Source organism: Pinus tabuliformis, chromosome X, assembly GCF_031772625.1.
Source record: "Pinus tabuliformis cultivar Carrire ecotype Pingquan chromosome X, CPIR1, whole genome shotgun sequence".
NCBI lineage: Eukaryota > Viridiplantae > Streptophyta > Pinopsida > Pinales > Pinaceae > Pinus > Pinus tabuliformis.
Genome location: NC_142308.1, coordinates 139,572,493 through 139,589,444, shown reverse-complemented (window position 1 = coordinate 139,589,444; position 16,952 = coordinate 139,572,493).

Sequence of the window (16,952 nt, the reverse complement as noted above, 5' to 3'; positions counted from 1 at the left end):
TCTCCAGATCTCCAAAAAGTCCTGGACAATCATTCCAAGGTATTTGAGACTCCCAAAGGTCTCCCACCTATGCGTGATCATGATCATGCTATTCATCTGATTCCAGGAAGTGTTCCTCCAAACATCAGGCCGTACAGATATCCCTATGTCCAAAAAAGTGAAATTGAACGTATGGTTGCAGAAATGCTAGAGGTTGGTATAATTCAACCGAGTCAAAGTTCTTTCTCAGCTCCAGTAGTATTGGTGCACAAGAAGGATGGATCATGGCGCATGTGTCCGGATTATAGGGAGCTCAACAAGCTCACTATTAAAGATAAGTTCCCCATTCCTGTCATTGATGAATTACTGGATGAATTGCATGGATCAATTTACTTCACCAAGTTGGATCTTCGTTCGGGATATCATCAAATCAGAATGAAGATTGAAGACATTCTGAAAATGGCATTTAGAACTCATGAGGGTCATTATGAATTTTTGGTCATGCCTTTTGGCCTTACCAATGCACCTTCAACATTTCAAGGTTTGATGAATTCAATTTTCAAACCATTCCTTAGAAAATTTGTGTTAGTATTTTTTGATGATATACTAATCTACAGCAAGTCTTGGAAGGATCATGTTGAACATGTTGACAGGGTGCTACAACTATTGGAGGAGAAACAATTATATGCAAAAAGATCAAAATGTTTCTTTGGAGTCCAGGAGGTGGAATATTTGGGTCATATTGTATCTCATGAAGGAGTTAAGGTAGACCCTAGCAAAATTAAAGCCATTAAGGAATGGAAAATCCCCACATCCATAAAGCATCTGCGAGGATTTCTTGGGTTGACAGGGTATTATCGCAAGTTTGTTAAGAATTATGGGAGAATAGCAGCACCTCTAACAACATTATTGAAGAAAGATTCATTTTCATGGACTCCGGAAGCAACAAAGGCCTTTGAACATCTTAAAGAGGCAATGTGCCAAGCACCGGTCTTAGCTACACCGAACTTCACAAAAACCTTTATTGTGGAATGTGATGCTTCAGGAAATGGAATTGGTGCTGTTCTAATGCAAGATGAAAGACCCATTGCTTTTGAAAGTTGTCCAATCAAGGGAAATTTTTTAAGCAAAGCTATTTATGAGAAGGAAATGTTGGCAATACTCCATGCACTTAACCCTACCTAATGGGAAGACACTTCAAGGTAAAAACGGATCATGATAGCCTTAAATACTTTTTAGAACAAAGATTATCCTCTGAAGAGCAACACAAGTGGGTCACAAAGATGTTGGGTTATGACTTTGAAATCATCTACAAAAAAGGGAAGCAAAATGTGGTGGCAGATGCACTCTCAAGAAAGGATGAGGATGTGGAAGCATTGTTGTGTGCCATTTCTATTATCCAACCAGATTGGATAAACGAAGCAAGGGAGGAATAAAAGAATGACGAAGAAGTGTGGGCACTTATTCGAAAGCTACAACAAGATTCCAGTACTTCTGATACATTTAGCTGGCAAAATGATTCGTTATGGTACAAAGATCGCTTATACCTATGTAAGAATTCCCAGCTAAAACAAAAGTTTCTTATGGAACTGCACACTTCTCCCTTAGGAGGGCACTCAGGATTTTTAAAAACTTACCACAGGGTTAAGAAGGAATTTTTTTGGGATGGCCTTATGTTAGCGCTTGAAATTTCACCTCACGCTGAGAAAGGTAAAACTCAAGGCAACATCAAACCATTTAGCCTCGTAGCTAGCCCTACGGGGCAGGAGAAGGCTCTCTCCGGTCTATCTCGGTAAAATCTTCAATGGACTGAGATGACTTTAAAAGAAAATGATTTTAGGCTAGTAAATTGATAAAAAGGTTGTTTTGGGATTTTTAGGGTTTTTGGTGGCAAATTGAGGGGATGGCAATTTTGGGTGCGGGGATTGGACACAGTTTCTGCAGGGGGTTCTTTGGGGCGAGGTAGGAGACAGTATTGATGCCTTTGATTGAGGTGGATGATCAGGAATGACAGGTGAGGAGCCAAGGAGAGCAAACAATAACTTTGAATTCCCCTTAGACAGTAGAAAACATTGAAATTAAACAAATTTAAAAGCAGAGCATGGCAAGCATGAATTCTTACTTTAACACTTCATTTGTTTAATGTGCAGAAGCAAAAAAAAGGAAATGATTCACATAAACACACTTACAAGAACATTGAGAAACACACCATCAACACATGAGTCCACAAGAATCCCAAAGAGGACTGCAAAACCCTGGTCTTCCTTAGCCAAAAATTGCAGAGATACAGTGAAATAATACAATGATAGCTTCTCCCTCAAGAGTCCAACCATGAAAATGAGAAAGAAAGTACATAATATAGATGATCTAACCTCTTTCCCTGCCTCCATGGGTCGAGCTCACTATCCTAGGAGCTGTTTCAACCACTTCTAAACTAAGCACTACAAATTAGGCAGTCAAAACAACCTGCCTCTATAAGCTAGGAAACCAATTCATTCACTTAATATTTACCCTTTTCATGAATGAATCTTCTAGAAATGTTACATAAGAGTAAAAGTGTCTAAAAAGTACAATAATTACATCAAATTACATCAAAGAGGATCACATTTCATCCCAAAAAGTCAAACTGGGTCAAACTGTGCTTTTCTGAGCTGTACAGTGCATTTCTGGACAAAACTGCCTAACAGGTCGCGCGCCACTGCTTGACGGGTCGCGCGCCTTTGGAGCCATATTTGGGGCACTTTCAGGTGGCCAAATTGAGCAAACGTGGGCTTGTTGGAAAGGTCTATGAGTCTACTTTCCAACCCAACTAGATTTTCTGAATTTGGAGTTCATTTGCCCTGTCAAAAATCAAATCTCCCAAGACTGCTTTCTGCAATTCAAAAAAGTGGCAGAAAGTCAAATTTTGCTAGTTTTTTGACTTTCTGGAGGCCTAAAACTTCACCAAATCTCAAGTCCATCCATGAGCCTATGTAACTTTGCATGAAAAATCTGGAAATGTTGAGTTTTGGTCAAAAGGTGTTGCCCTGATGTAGGGTCGCGCGGGGGGTGAGACCCGTTAATGGGAAAAACCTGCAAATTGCCAAAAAATGCCAAAATTCACCCAAAATTCTCAAAATTTCTTGGGATTTGTGCTGTGGCTGGGCTATTTAGTGCCTTGATCCTTGAGTGAAGCCTCAGCCAAGATACGGAGGGGATTTGGCCTCTTTCTCCTTTTCAGTGCCTCGGTCAACCGCCTTTGAAACATTTTCATCTTTGCCTTGCACACATGCATTCTTGCCCAGTAATGGTTCTTCATGTTTCTTAGCAATCTCTTCTCTTGGTTGGCCTTAGCCAACAGCCTCTCCAAGTGTGCATTGACCCGGATGAGCATGGACTCTCTCTCAGTAGGCAATAGATCACCGGGCCTCCTTCTGTTCAAGTTTCGGTCTCCTCTAATCCTCCATAGCTCATCAAGGACTTTCTCATCCTCCAACTGTTTGTTGCGCTGCTCCAGGTATGAGATTGTCCATTGTGCTCCCTCTAACCTCCTCTGCAAGGCATCATTTTCAGCTCTGAGATGCTGAATGATCTCCTTTGCCTCTTGGCTAGGAGAACTGGTCTCAAGATCCACAAGCTCAATATCTGGAACCCCTGATGGCCCCTCATGAATCATGGGCTGCTTGCCCCTCCCTGGTACCTGTGTTGGTGAAGAAAGCGAGGCCCCTTCCACCTGATGTGGAGATAACACTCGCTGAGCTGATGATGAAGGCGAGACCCCTTCCACCTGATGTGGAGATAGTACTCGCCGAGCTGCTGCAAATAAGGCCCTTGGGCCTTTCTGATAGGTAACCAGAGGTGAGGAGCTGACATGTCTAGTGACAGGGATATCATACTGCTGAGATGGTCCTCCCTCCTCGTGAACAACCTCAGGATGTGGCGAGGGTGGTGTTGTGAAAAACTCACGAGAGATGAACTCCTCCCATGAGATGCCCTGCTGAGCCAACTGATGCAATACTATAAGCTGAATCAAACCATAATGGTATAGGCTCCTATATTGCTGTGCCGGGCTCTTCCTCTGTAACATGGGCACCATCCTCTGAATGTTTTGATAGAAGAAAACAGGGATGTTCATCATCCTCACTCGGGTGAAGTGCATCATGAGGCGAATATGATATGAATATACCTGTGAAAATCTGCCCTCACAGGTAAAATAGTGCATGATGAGCCTCATCATGGGAGCATACTCGCTCTTGAGAAACCTGAATGGAAACACACCTGCCAAATGTCTCATGAATGGTGGCCGGACAAAAGGCTCAAAGTGAACATTATCCAGCACCTTGTGCTTATTCCACACCTCCCCAACATTAGGTATCCCTGTGGCATGTGAGATCACCTCGGGTGTCAATGTAAAGTTTACCCCTGCAAGGTTGACATGTCCATCATGCAAGTGTAAGACAAAGAGGCGAGCCAACTCTCGGTGGTGCTGAATCCGTGAGATCCTCTCACAAAACTCATAGCAAGACATATACTGAAAACATGTGACTGCCATAGGACAAGCCTGTAATTCTGCTAAAGAGGTGGGCTCCTCTCTCTTATGATGTCCACCCTTACCACCCTTATGAGGCCTCCTCTGTACCTCAATCTCTGAAGCTGATGACTGGTCATCACTTTGCTCATAGGTTTCGGTTTCTGACATGTTTAAAAGAGCAAAGTGGACAAAATGTACTGCTGCTTCTGCTTTATAAAATGTTGATTTATATGCTGTTTCAAGGGGACAAGGAACATGAGGGAAATGTTAGGGGAGGGGCATTTTTACAAGGAAAATGGGAATACATGTATATAACAGGGAATTTAGGGAAATACACTGCAAACATCATTGCATATACATCATCAATTTCATATGTTTACATGGGCATAAGGAGAAGTAGGGTTTAGGGTTTCATTTTTATTTTTTTAAAGGGAAAAGGATAGGATTTATTTGCTTTACAAATTTACAAGTGATATTGGCATGGAAATGCAGGGAAAATGAAATGGGAATGGGGAGAATAATTACAAGGGAAAAAACCATGAAACAGCAAGAAACCCTAACAATTTTTTACACATTTATTGCAGCCATTTGGAGCATTTTCTCTTGCACAATTTGGTCATTAAAACAAGTTCATAATATCCACCAACCATAACCAGTAATCATTCCAAGATTAGGGAACCTACCTCAAGCGATTTGATGGCTTGGAGGGCGTTTGAGCAAATTTGTATTAAGCTTGTAGGGAGACAGCTTGACGGGTCGCACACCACGCCCAACGGGTCGCGCGCGCCTGACGGGTCGCGCCCGTTGTGAAATCGCACTGTGGGAAACCCTCTGACGGGTCGCGCGCCTCTGACGGGTCGCGCACCTGGCCTGACGGGTCGCGCCCCTGTCCAACGCCCGAACTTGCTCTGTTTTCACTCCTTACACTCAATCACTCTCTCAAACTTCTCTTGCAAGTGTCTTGGATGCACAATGAGAGTGATAGGAGGGAGATTGGGTTTTTATAAGTTTCATTTGAAAAAAATTCATTTTCAAACCCACTTTCTAATGTTTCTCTTTGACACTTTATAAAATTGACTTTTTGGTTTCCTTTGTCCTGAGATTGGCTCATTTAGTGCTTTGACTTGATTCTTTTTGCAGGTAGATCATCTGAGGAATCTAGGCAAGGGGACCAGGGTTGCATATTGTCCGCTGAAAACTTTTGAAATTTCATCACTTTTTACAAAAATTTGAAAAATGACATTGGCTTTAAAAAACAAAGTTTTTAAATCCAAGGTGAAAATTAGCTGTACAAGATAAAAAATTTCGAAGAAACATCTTTAAAATCATCCCTCTGGCTTGCTGAACACTTATTGACCTTCAGAGACATGACCTTGTAAGCATACTTGACCAAAACCCTAGACCTAGGAAATTGACCTCAAGACAAGACAAGACAAGCTTGAAAGAGCTTAATGACTGAAATGACCTGAACCAGCAATGCCAAGAGGGGTATAAACACACCAGCTCCTCCATCAGGGTTATGGCATGCCTAATGGGATGCAAAAATTAACACTGATGAGACACCTACCTATGCAATGCAAAGATTTTTGATAGCTGATGGAGGGCTCAAGACCGACTCTAACACCTTAAATCATATATTCAAAAGTTTGTGGCGGAATGTTTGGTTTGCCAACAAAATAAAGTTGAAACAATTAAGAAACCGGGTCTATTACAACCTTTATCCATTCCAAGCCAACGTTGGGAGGAGGTTTCAATGGATTTTATCACAGGTTTACCCAAGTCTGAGGGAAAGAGTGTCATCATGGTGGCAGTTGACAGACTTACCAAGTATGCACACTTTTGTGCATTATCACATCCATTTAAAGCCAGTACAGTTTCTACTGCATTTATGGAAACAGTTCAAAAACTACATGGAAACCCAAAGATTATTGTAAGTGACAGAGATCCCATTTTTACTGGAAATTTTTGGACATAATTATTTTCTTGTCTTGGTACTCAGTTAGCTCATAGCTCATCTTATCATCCTCAATCTGATGGGCAAACTGAGATAGTGAACAAATCTTTGGAAGGATATCTTCGTTGCTTTGTATCTGATAAACAAACACAAAGGGTCAAATGGTTGCCTCTGGCTGAATGGTGGTATAACACTTCCTTCCATACAACAAAAAAAATGACCCCATTTATGGCACTTTATGGGTATCAACCACCATCCATCACATCATATTTAAGAGAAAATTCTAAGGTTCAGGCAGTGGAACATCACATCGAACATCAACAACAAGTCCTCCAACTCTTAAAGGATAACCTCGTGTTGGCACAAAATAGAATGAAACAACAGGCAGATCAACATCGCAGTGAAAGAAGTTTTGATGTAGGTGATTGGGTATTCCTACGGCTACAACCATATAAGAAAATGTCCCTAAAGCAAGCTAAGAAGGATAATAAATTATCACCAAAGTATTATGGTCCGTACAAGGTGTTGCAAAAGATTGGTACTATGGCATACAAATTGGAGCTTCCTGCAGCTTCTCGATTGCACCCAGTTTTCCATGTTTCATGTTTAAAGAAGGTTATACGCGACAAGCTCCCAATTCAAACAATATTGCCAGAACTTGACGAGGAAGGAAAAATTATATTGGAACCGGAAGCAGTCATAGAAACAAGAACTCGACAGCTATGAAATCGATCAATTTCAGAGTATCTTATCAAGTGGAAGAACTTATCTGCTGAAGATTCCACATGGGAGGATGAGAATTTTATGCAGAAGTATCCAGAACTACTCAAGCATTGAGGACAACACTTTTTTGAAGGAGAGGGGCATGTTGGGTCCCTGTAATACTAGTGATTACCCCATTACTATTGTAGTTATACCCTTATTTATATTGTTGTGCCCCTATTACCCCCATATTGTTATTTCTGTGCCCCATAGAATCCCTCTATTATTATTTTTGTGGCTTTATATTATTATTGTTAGGTCAACTGGATTGTATTGTGACTCCTTAGACTCCTATATATAGAAAGGAGGTTTTGTCATTTGAATCATCCAAGAATTGTTCATTTATGTAATGTAAAGGAGGTTGCCCCCTCGAAGAGGCTGAATTCTAAGGCGTTGATCTATCTTTTCTATCTTTTCTTGAGCTGGTTTCATAACAGATTTATGAAGGAACGAAATGAAATACAAATATAAATGGAAACAAAAAGATACAACGAAAAATAACTTTAATTCATCGATGAAAAAATACTGAAATTTTTTTACATGCATCATGAAAATAAACTAGCTCAAGCGATGGTAGTTTATCTCTTAGAAGAGATGTGGTTGATACATGCCTTCTAAACTATGTTACAATGAGGCTCAATGGATTTTTTATCACTGAGAAACAATGGGAAACCTTAAACATCCAAAAACCTAACCTTAGGAGATGAAGTGCCAAAAGGTTGTGGGCCCCTTTGGGGTTAGTTGGAACGTCAACTTCCCGAGGTCGCAACATTGGCATACAATCTTCGTTTGACTATCATAATACCTCGTTTCAAATATCTACAAGAGGAGGCCAAAAATAGGTAAGTTATTTGGTCTTGCATTTGTTCGTTCTCTCTGCCAAAAGGTTGTGGCCCCCTTTGGGGTTAGTTGGAACGTCAACTTCCTGAGGTCGTAACATTGGCATACGATCTTTGTTTGACTATCATAATACCTCGTTTCAAAGATCTACAAGAGGAGGCCAAAAATAGGTTACTTATTTGGTCTTACAATTGTTCGATCTCTCTATTTTCCCCCAAAAAACATCTTTTAGGCCCTCAAAAAGGCTCGAGAAGTTTAAGACCTAAAAAAAAATCTCCAAAGTAGTAAGTTCTGCTACAATTAAGGAAACTGAAAAGAAACAATTGTGGGAGTCCAAGTGGAATAGGCGAGTGGCCACCAATATCCACCTGAATCAATCCTCTCCCCTTAGGAATCAATGGTCCCCATTGTGTTGAATGCCTCCATGAGATGGGCAAACTTTTGCTGAACTTGGTCTGTGGTGAGCCACTTGCCTTGGTGCAAGAGTTGTATAGCTTTGACAACCCGATATAGTTGGATCTTCTGTTGGCGAGTGTTCTTCATTTGCATGTCCATAATCTGATTAGTCGTGGCTCGTTCCATGCAACCTCAATTTAGCTCTGTCGGTGTGAGCTATTTTGCAATGTCTGATGTGTCCAATAATGGTGGAAAGTATGGCTGAAGGTGTTCCACATTGAACGCTGGGTACAGACCAAGGAATGGGGGAATGTTTACCTCAAAAGAATTATCTCACATAGCCTTGGTGATGGTGTAAGGACCATATCAAAGTGTTACGAGCTTTTGATGGGCTCCAGTAAGGCGTTATTTTTGTAAATGAAACCAAACATTGTCACCCACTTGAAACTTGTATGGCACCCAATGTTGATCATGTCATTGCTTGTACTTGGCATTGGACTTCTCCAAGATGTCATGAACTTGTTGGAAGATGTTATGGATGTGTTTAATAAACTTGGTTGCTTTATAAGCCTCATATTGTACAAGTGTGGATTATGTTTGTGTAGCCGCACGAGGCACAATGACATCAATTAGACACAATGGTTGAAATCCCATACCCACTTGAAAGGGACTGCGACTATGGAGAGCTCTATTATCGATGTGTTACACATAGGGAAGGATCTCATCCCAGGTTCGTGGAAGCTTGGACTGTACATGCAAAGTATGTGCACTATCATGTTGTTGACAACCTCTATTTGGCCATTACTTTGGGGATGGAATGCAATCGAATTGGTGAGTTTGGTGTCCAGTAGTGTCCAGAGGCTTGACCAAAATGTGCTCAGGAACCTACTATGCTGATCTAATATAATGCTATGTGGGATCCCAAAACTTGCCCACACTCGTTCGAAGAAGAGTTTGGTAGTGTCCTTTACTATGATACTGTTCTTGCAGGCTGCCAATATAGCCATCTTAGAAAATCTATCAACGACCACAAATACGCAGTCATTACCATCCTTGGTAGAAGGGAGGTCAGACATATAGTACATGGAGATGAATTCCCAGGGTTAGCTGGGAGTAGGCAAAGGAGTGTACAAGCCTTGCTTCTTGATGGTCAACTTGGCGATGGCACAAGCAGTGAAGGATCTGATATATTTTCCAACATCATGTTGGAGTTTTGTCCAATAAAAGTACTTTTGAAGTATGACCTTAATTTTCTCCACATTAAAGTGTCCCGTGACCCGACTGTAGTGCGCATCCCAAATCAGCTTGCCACACTCGCTCGAAGGAACACAAAGGTGGCCCACGTAGCATAATAATGCATTCTAGAGGTGGAAACCAGGAACTTGCTTGCCATTAACTAGCATCTGGTATGTGGTGGTGAACTCTGGATCACTTTTGTACAACTATGACCCTCCAAAGGTCTCATGGCCATAAGAGTTGAGAACAATAGTCAATGCTGCAACTGGGGGCCGACTGAGGCAATCTACAACAATATTGGTGTTGTCCTTTTTGTATTTAATGTTCAAGTGGAATTGGTGCAGATATGTAGACATTTATTTGATGGCGATTGTTCTGCAACTTTCCTTGTGTCTGTATAAACTGAAGAGGCTAGTGATCGGTGTGGATTACCATCTCCTTCCCCAATGTAATGTTTCCATTGTTAATAGGCCTACACGATAGAATACATCTCTTTATCATAGGTGGGGTACTTCTGAATTGTATCGGAAAGTGTCTCACTATGACAAGACATTGGATGCCCGTACTGGGTGAGGAATGCACAGATAGCACAATTGGAAGCATCTCTCTCAATTTCAAATGGCTGCTGCAAGTATGGCAATGTGAGTACAGCTGAAAAGCAGAGGCAATACTTCAGCTCAAAGAAAGCCTTCTATTGGGACTCTAACCAAGAAAACTTTTCTTTCACTTTTCCCTTGGTAATTTGACTCAAAGGCCAAGTGATATGGGAGAATCCCAACATGAAGCTCCGATAAAAATTTGCAAGAACCAAAAATCTACAAAGATTCATTAGAGTGGTCAAGGCTGGCCAATCCTGAACGAATTGGATCTTAGCCGGATCCACATGCACACCTTGCTCATCTATGATGTAACCCATATATTGGACCCGATTCATGCCAAAGGTGCATTTCTCCAAGTTAGCACAAAGTTCGTGTTGCCGCAAGGTTTGAAGGACCTATCAAATGTCTTGTAGGTGCTCTTCCCAACTCTTGCTGAAGATGAGGATGTAATCTAAATAAACAACCACGAACGAGTTGGTGAAGGGGTGCAAGATGTCATTCATCAACCTCATAAAAGTAGTAGGGGCATTTGTCAACCCGAAGGGCATGACCAACCATTCAAAAAGGCCTTTCGTAGATTTGAAGGTGGTCTTCTATACATTTGTGGGCCCTATTAGAACCTGGTGATAACAATACTTCAGATCGATCGTGCTTAAATACTTGCCCCCCTTAAGCTAGTCCATAAGGTCATCAATCTGTGGGATTGGATACCTATTCCTGACATTGATTTTGTTTAGTTCTTGATAATCAATGCAGAGCCTCCAAGTCCCATCCTTTTTTTTTACAAGTACAATTAGGCTCCCACAAGGTGAGGAACTTGGTCAAATGTTCCCTTTTTGCAGCAACTACTTGATCTACCTCTTGATCTCTTCATTTTCCATAATGGAGCAGTGGTATATCAACCCATTGGGTAGGGGTGCTCCGGGAGTTAGATCGAGCGAATGCTTGACTTGAAAGTGCAAGGTGAGGATAAGATTTCCCTGTATTCTTCCATGATCTTATCCACATGCTTCTGTTGCGTGCAGGAACCCTTATCGATGGCCATGGATGTAGCCATGATCTTCCCATTACTTTGAGATTGAATAAGAAAGAAAATAGTTTTCCCAGTCTGGGAGATGATCTTACTGCATTGCTTAGTAGAGATCAAAGAGATGGTGGTAGGCGGAGCTACCTCCGGTATCCTAAATAACTTATTGCCCAAAGTAATAATAATAGTGCAAGGCCTAGAATCATACACAACATGACACTTTGACAAGTATGTTTGGCCTAATAATACATCACAAAGTTCAAGAGGAGAAACATCACACAATACCTTATCCATGAAGGTCTTGCTACTGTAGGGAAGACGACACTGCTGGCTGACGCAGAGATCTTGTCCTTGGTGAAGCCACCCCTTGTTGTACAACTACAGGTGTGGTGTGGTCGGCAAGCCCTACCGCTTCACGACCTCTGCTGAAATGAGGTTCTTTTGGCTCCCACTATACACAATGAACTGCAATGGAGAACCCTTCACCCACATCTGTGAGTGGAAGAGATGCTCTCTTTCCTCTATATCTCCAGGTTTAATCTTATATATCTTGGTGGTGGCAACAATAACACTGGGCTACACATCAATAATCTACTTCCCTTGGTCATTCCCCTTATCAGGTTTTGACTCAAAGTCAAAACATGCATGTGACTATGAAGCCTTCAGTTTGACCACCAATGACTGCTTGGCTCGACAATCACTTGTGTTGTGAGTGGGGCTCTTATGGAACTCGCACCACTTTCATGTGTCCTTCTTTATCTTTGGGGTGTTGTTGCTTTCTCACGGCTTCGATGGTTGTCGAGGGTCACCCTTCCTTGGCTTTGTCCTTTTTTATGTGGTTTGGGGTCATTCTTGCCCTGCTTCTAATTTTCAGATCCAAAGTTGTGATTCTTGTGTTCAATTTTTTGTTCAATCTTGGCAGCATATCAGTACGCTGCACCAAGCAAGGAGATGTCCAAGACCTCCATTTCTTCAAGAATTTATTTGTGCAGACAACCACGATACTTGAGCACTAGATGTCACTCAGAGTCTTTGATACCCAGCTTTATGCATAGAGTATGAAAAACATTTGTGAGTTCATGCACATCTTGGTCCCTCTATTGCCGTAGTGTGGTCCACTGTATGTACTTGTCCTCATAGCTCCCCCGGGGTAATATTGTTCATTGACAACATCTTGGAAAGAGTTCTAAGAGGGGGTGGTTGTAAACATAGAGGGTTCCTCTACCCTTTTCTCATAGTATGTTTTCCACCAATCCTTGACATGCGGGGAAACCTTGAGCAATGCAAAAGTAATCTTCTCCCTATTGGAGAAACTATGGATCGAAAAATAACCTTGCAACAAATTCAACCATTTATCTATATCATCTGCATCTATTTGACCTTCGAATATTGAATTTCACTTGTACTTTGAAGGGTTTGGCACCTCTGAAGTGACTATTGGATGAAAATACGTTGTCAATGGGCATTTTCTGAAGGATCTAGGCAAAGTTGTCCAACATCGCATTCCTTTGTCGCTCGAGGGCTTCTTTTAAGCAATATTTTGAAGGGATATCTTGCTCCGTCATCTTTCTTTTCTTCTGCAATGGGAGGAGGTCAGGGTCGGCGAGGCCAGTATTGCAAAGGTTCAACCAGTTCAAGCCCTAACTCCTTATACCCCGGCCTCGTTGGGGAAATGCAGAGAAAAACAGAGAAAGAGCAGAACACTTTGATAGCAATGATCCAGATTTATGTAGGAAAAAAATGAAATACATATATAAATGGAAACACAAAGATACAATGAAAACATAACTTCAATTCATTAATAACAAAGAACTGAAAATTGTTTACATGCAACGTGGAAATAAACTAGCTCAGGGAATGGTAGCTTATCTCTGAGAAGAGATGTGGCAGCTACATGGTTTCTAAACTATGTTACAATGAGGCTCGGTGGCCTTTTTATCATTGAGAAATAATGGGAAACTCTAAACATCCAGAAACCTAACCCTAGGAGATGAAGCACCAAAAGGTTATGGGTCCCGTTGGGGTTAGTTGGAACGTCAACTTCCCAAGGTCGTAAATTTGGCATACGATCTCTGTTTGACTAGCATAATACCTCGTTTTGAAGATCTCCAAGAGGAGGATGAAAATAGATACATAAAGTGGTCTTTCACTTTTCCAGTCTCTTTATTTTCCCAAAAAACATCTTTTAGACCCTCAAAACGACTTCGAAGTTTAGGACCCAAAAAAACTGCCAAAAATACTAAGTTGTGCTACAATTAAGGAAACTGAAAAGAAACAACTATAGGGGTCCAATTGGAATAGGCGGGTGGCCACCAATATCCACCTGGATAAAAGAATAAACAAAATTTTTCACCAAATCACTAGAGTTTGCCATTGCAAAAGAGATCTCTAGAGTATTCATGCAGACTAAGCAAAGAACGACCGGTTAAGGCAAAACCATAGCTGTCGTGAGGGTTTGCAGAGCTCTTTCCACCCTCTTTCCCATAACAAATGCAATTTTTTGATAATTGATAAATGTGACGTTAAGATGGATCTAGGATGATTTATTTTATTAGTTCATGACACACACTCAATTGATTTTTTCAAAGCAAGGAAGAATGTTAGCTAGATCATTTGGTGGTGGCTATCTCCCTTGTCCCAATGATGCAAACACCTACTCAATTGATTCATATTCATTTTTTATAATTTTATCTTCTTTTTTTAGAAATTAGTTATGGTTTATGCACGATGATGTGAACAATGCCCGAACAATGCCCATGATACATGTCGACACAACACTAGGTTGTAGAGTGCACCTCTGAATGTGACAAATTAATCAAGGAGTTCCATCTTTCCATTTACCATGTTATACCTTTTGTTGATATGATTCTTGTTGCTACATCTCTTAGCTGTGGATTGTGAACATTAACATGGTTACCTATGCCCCACTTTCTTCATGATGGCTTTCTACTCAATCAGATGGTTTGAGGGTAGTGGAGGTTCTTGTGAAAGCCACTAGTGGTCTAACTTTGATACGATCAAAGGAAATGCTCCCACTTCTAAGATGAGTTGTTTGTTTTCTCCCACTTGTTCAACCTTAAAGGGGTTTTGTTTGGCAATAATGTATGTGTGAAGATTCACTTAACATCCTTGCAAAAACAAACTTTCTCTAACCTTCAGGGTTATTATTTTCCCTTCCTACTGAAAAGAAACTCAGTGTTTGGACAAACATCCTTCAAATCATTATATTCCTAATAAACTTTACATAGAAAAGTCATATTTTCAAAATTTGATTACTCGATCTAATAAAAATATCTCGATGTAAGAACTTTGATTCATATTAATACTTTGCATTCTCTCTTGCAAAACCATGGTCTACACTTTATTCTTCTTTCGCTTTAATGAAAGATATATATATCCTCCAAATCATTATATTCCTAATAAACAATATATATAAAAGTCACATTTTCAAAATTTTATTAATCGATCTAAGAAAAATATCTCAATGTAAGAATTTTGTTTCATATTAATACTTTGCATTCTCTCTTTTTTTCCCCAAGGAAAAATCACAATTTTTATTCAAAAGAACAAAATCACATGTTACATATGCTTAAAAAGCATTCGACCATGCCAGCTTTACCTGGTACCAAAAATGAACTTAGAAAAAACAAAAAGAAGAAAGAGTACTACTCTTTCCTACCCTTCCTTTTCTCCACTTTTCACCAACCACGGGAGTTGGGAGTGGAAGACACAATAGACATTTGGTTTTTTGTTACATTTACAGGGATTTCTTTATCAGAGTCCAAAGTCTTTGATGCATGACTTCTTTTAGTGCCTCTTGCCTCTCTTTTAGATGTAGTCTCTTCAAGCTGCTGCTGGAAATATGATTCTGATGTTACTTTGGATGTTTGGTCCATTGGAACTACTTGCTCCGCCCCTCTCTTCTCTATGATTTTTTGAGAGTTCTGATCAACAATATTTGTAGCATTCACTTGGCTTTCTTCCTCCTCTACTGTGAAATCATGAGAATACTTTGCATTCTCTTTTGCGAAACCATGGTCTAAACTTTATTCTTCTTTCACTTTAATGAAAAAAATTGAATATATATATATCTATATATATATATATATATATATATATATATATATATATATATATATATATATATATATATATATATATATATATATATATATATATATATATGATGCACTTAAGTTTTATTGAACATCCATCTATTATTAAGAGGTAAGACACCATTTTACTTATGATATTTTACAACCACTGTCTATTTTTTTGTTGTAAGTCTAAACTTTTCATTTATAAAGCAAAATTACGTCGTTGTCCATTGATTAGAAAAATTATACCAACCTCCCTCTTACTAGATTTGTTGGCTAGTAGAAAATTTCCAAAAATGATTACTCTAAGATAAAACCATTTTATTGTACAAAATCGGAGAGGGATGCAATACTAGAAAACCATTAAGACTAAGACATAACAAATCATGATTAGGACTGAGAACTAGGGGAGGTGGTTGTTGGAAGTTACAATGAACATGTTTTCCCATATGGCTCAAGCAACCATCTAGATGGTCCAAGCTTTCCTGTAGGAGCCATTGATTTCATTGGAGATAGGCGAAACTATCCTACATGTGCCATTAATTTCATTGGAGGCCATTCACAAAGGAAATGAGTGCATTTCGGTCGTCATGCATTGTCTTTAGGAGTTTCTCCAATAACACCTATTGTTGCTTATGCATGGTAAGCATTTCACTTAATAAGTTATACTCAAATATAAAATGCATGTCTCAGTGTACCGGCCCCTCTGTAGCGATGCTCCTCTCACATACTTTGTGGAATTGGTGCTTGGTTAGTTGCAGACTCTATTAGATCCTAAGTCTCCAAAAGAGGCCGACTGGACTGACCCATTTCTCTAGCACCCCTACGAGTGCGTCCACATTGTCATGGCATCCTGATATTGGCTCAAACCCAATGAAAGTTGAAGCTACAAAATTTACCATAGTGGGCTAAGAAGGAGGATTTCCTCGTCCCCATAATTATACAAGGATATCAGTCCAAGTGAATTAACCAATGATGCAATCCCTCAATCCACCAGAATAACTAGAAGAGATGTAACTAAGAACAATAGGAGCTAGAGAGGGGATACCAAGAACAATAAAAGTTAGGGATGAGTGAAATGAGATCTAGGTCGTTTCCCCAACAAAATGTAGGAAACCAAATTGACCACCAAGATGAGCACCTAAAGTATCACACAAGACCAAAGGAATTAACCAGTGTTATAGGTCCCCAATCCCCTAGTGTGACCATAACAAGACTCACAAGCCTCATGTTCTCAAACATACAACAGACCTATGTACAAGATACCAAGATTAGGATGGGCCAGGGGCCAATGGATTGGGGTCCTAGTCGTAAACCCTAAGCTTGAACTGCATACTAACTCCCAAAATAGATAACAATAAGCTCAAAAAACCACAAAGACTAATACCAAAGAAGAACACAAGAGGGGCCATGCACGAGAGGTGAACAAGAAAAACACAATAACAAGCTAAATAACCAAGCTAACCAAGGAGCCTGGCTTACCTCTTGGACCGACTTAATTTGAAGGGAAGAACTTTATTGCAAGCACACCACTAGTTGGAGAAGCTTGTGT